Here is a 3,696-nt window from a genome sequence, read left to right on the forward strand (position 1 = left end):
TTCATTGAGCAAGGAAAAGTTTATTTAAGGTCTCAGTTGTAGTATTCTATACTTAATGTGACACCAAAATAGATAGAATTTATATGAAATTATATTCTAACAATATTTTATTCAATTTTTAACTTTTATCTCAACTCGTCTCATCTTATGTTATCTGCGAAAACAAACAAGGCATACTCAAAGAGATTTCTTTTCTTTTATCATTATCTTAAAAAATTCAGAATTTTTTATCCTTGTAAGTAAAATGGAATGTTGATAATTCATAGATAAAGGGAAGGACATGTTGGGATTACTGTTTTTAATTTCGTACCATACCGGTCGATATTTTTCATACCGGTCGCTGGGCCGGTATAGGTACCATGTACGTTTCATACCGGTCCAAATACTGGTCGTATCGGCCGGTACTGGCCTCAATTTCGACCGGTACCGGCCTCACTTTTGACCTGTATCGGCCTATATTTCGACCGGTACCGGCCGATATTTCGGCCTTCAATTTTTTTTTTTTTTTGTCATTTTTTCAAATTATAAGTTTATTTTTTTACCCTAATTCAAACTAGATTATTTATAATTTATATATATATGTATTTATATATCGACTATCTCAAAATAATATACGAAATAGTATTGTTATCGAAATATTTTGTTTTAATATTTTGACGGGCATGGCTTTCGATACAATATTTAAAATAGTGGTTGGGATTGCTCTTGGATTTGGGACTAGATCATTATAATCCTGGGCTTTTTTTTCTGCATTGGTTATTGTGATTCCCATATGTTTCCTTTGACCTTAGTTGGACGAGAAATCATTTTTTTTTCTAGTGTCTACAGCTGTCAGATACGATAAATCTATCAATGCAATCAGGATGAAGGTACCGGATTCAGATGAAGAATTCCTTCTGCATCCTGCAACTGTTAGACGGAATGATCGTTCTGCCCAAAGTGTGTATGGAGAGTTCATTCAATTTATATAATAGAAATGGTTCTAATTGAAATAATTACATCGTATGCCATGCCATGATAGCATAAGATAAGTTGTTACATCTGCGTGTTGAGATGAGATGCATTCAAATGAAAAATTTGTGAATGTTAATAAAATAGTTTGAGTTAAAATATTTTATGAAATTTTGAAAAATAAGAGAGAAAAGATTGAATAAAAATATTATAAAGTTAAAATATTATTATAATCTAATTTTTTAATATAATTTTTATTTTAAGAATTAAAAAAGTTGAATTATTTTTTATTTTATTTAAAAGTTTAAAAAAATTATAATAATTAAATAATAATTAGAAAAAAAAGTTGATTTTATTCTTGAGAATGCTCATCATTTTGCATCAGCATTGTTAAGTACTTTATTTCTTCGTTACCTTGTGCAGAACCATAAAGAAGTCAGAAACTGACATCAGATCCTTGCACTGTTTAGTTTTAGATAAATCAATAGGTAGATGTGGTGGGTGGCCGCTGAAATACATGTGATTCCAGTCAAAAGAGAGTCAAGTCGCTGTGATGGGTTGTAGAAGCATCCAAATTGCATACTAGTTCTTCCCAATGCTGATTATTCAAAGCAAACACAATGTAACTTTCTAGGAAAAATAAGGCCTCTACAAATCCTACACTGGCGTTGATTTCAGTTCATGCTACCATGTGTTTGAATTCTTCATATTAGACCTTTCAACCCCTTGACTAATTGGGGCTAATTTGGCTCATAACAGGATGAATGAACAGGGGAGCAAAAACTGCAATATACAGATGATCCAGAAGATATTGAACCTGAAGATATTCGTCCTATGGGGAACTATGCTGTTTCGATAACATGGCCTGATGGATTCAGCCAGGTGACTTGACATTTTAACTAATGATAGAAATGGGAAAAAAGTGAAGGGGATTGCCATGAAAAGTCTAAGCCAGTGGCTGGCAACTTTTATCATGAAATTAATACAATGATATAAAACTGGGGGTCCGACAGCAGCAGTTGAGCTCACTGATTTGGTTGGATAAAATTGCTTTTGGTTAAGCCATCAACACTGGCTGTCCTGTACCTATAGGAGGGATACATAGTGATTGGGCAGTCTTACTTTGAAATTGCTCATATATAGTAGCAGTCAATAATCTATATGCGAGTGACTAGTATCTTTGAGTTTAATTCTTGTAACCGAGTAGTCTAAATGCAAATTTTATATCTTTTGATTTTAACTACGATATGAGCATTATATGCAATTATGCATACTTAACATCAAGCATAGATGCATGTGCTTGTTCGGTAGCATATCTCCAAATTTATTTGTGTTCATTGTCTATATTCTGAGTTTCATCTTATGGTGCAGATCGCACCCTATGATCAGCTGCAAATGATGGAGAGGTTAGTCGATTGTCCTCAACCAACTCCTGCACAGGCTTGACCAGTATCTGTCAACCTACAACTCAGTTGGGTGGACTGCATCAATGCCTTTAGGACGATATAGAATGCAAGTTTATAACCTTTTTTTTTTTTTTTTTGCTCGCCAGCGGGCATAATACCATCAAGTGTAGATTAATAGAATCTTGAGATCAATAGGTAAGTCTAAACAGTTACTTGATCTTTTATGAGTCAGATCCTGGGACTCATATTAGTTTATTTTTTTCCATTCTATATAGTTTAGGCAATTATGTATGAGAGATTCCTATTTTTTTTTCTTTGCTACACATATGCAAGGTATCTCATGTCTCGGTATTTTATTCTTTTTTTCGGACTTTTGGATTTCATTTGAAGTACAGCAATGGTCTTTACTTATCCAATATTTCCCTTTATGCGTGTATATATAGGCAGCTAGCTGAGAATGGTAACGCTCAATAAGAAAGCTTGCCATCCAAACTCCGGTAATCCTCTAACTAAAACTCCAGCTCGGGCTGTTGTTTTGCACAATAATTCAGCAGTGGCCACATGACATCTTTCTTTTGCATGCATAAATTTGCATGGAGAACAACCGCGAAAAGCCGGATTCAGTTTGGAGTTCTGCTATACATCAACCACTGTTTTATTCTACACCCCACACATTGTTTTTTTCAGCTTTATGTCAGATCTATCGCCATCACCTTCAACCTCTCTCTCCCCTCAATGTCTCTCTCTGACCTCTCTCTCTCCCTTCGACCTGTCTCTCTTTGACCTCTCTCTCTCCTCAAGCTCTCTCTTTCTTCGACCTCTCTCTCTCTCTCTCCTCAAGCTCTCCTCAGCCTCTCTCTCCGACCTCTCACTCTTCAAACTTTTCTCAAGTTTTGTTTTATAATATGTTAAAGGGAAGAAAAGCAAAAAGAAATAAATAAAATCCCACACATCAGGTGTGGGGTGTCTAATCCATAGAGTTTTTCTTCATTTTATATAAGTTGGTAAAACGAAACTAGGATTTTTAAATACAACAGCAAATGGGGATTCATTTGCATGGTGAGGCACCTAGCATGGGCGTTTTTGTGCACGTGTTTATGTAAATAAAATAGACAAGTTTTAAATTTTATTTTATCATAATTTTTAGTCTTTTAAGTCGTAACCGTATGTAAAATTTGCACATGCATTAAATCATATCTTAAAATGCTACTTCTATTTCAAATACAAAAGCTTTCTTTTTTTGTTATAGACATGTACGAATAAAATCTAAAATACTTAATTAGTATCTTCTTCATATTATATTCGCAGACATGTTTTAAGTGTCATAAAAAAAGATTTT

General features: G+C 34.0%; 1 long non-coding RNA gene across 1 annotated transcript; it reads left to right on the forward strand.

Annotated features, from left to right (window-relative positions):
• Nucleotides 1-1,498: 1,498 nt before the first annotated feature.
• On the forward strand, nucleotides 1,499-2,719 carry LOC121250034. Its single transcript, XR_005937694.1, has 2 exons — nucleotides 1,499-1,833; nucleotides 2,323-2,719. It is a non-coding gene; the product is annotated as an uncharacterized LOC121250034 (long non-coding RNA).
• Nucleotides 2,720-3,696: the final 977 nt, after the last annotated feature.

Source organism: Juglans microcarpa x Juglans regia, chromosome 2D, assembly GCF_004785595.1.
Source record: "Juglans microcarpa x Juglans regia isolate MS1-56 chromosome 2D, Jm3101_v1.0, whole genome shotgun sequence".
Taxonomy (NCBI): domain Eukaryota; kingdom Viridiplantae; phylum Streptophyta; class Magnoliopsida; order Fagales; family Juglandaceae; genus Juglans; species Juglans microcarpa x Juglans regia.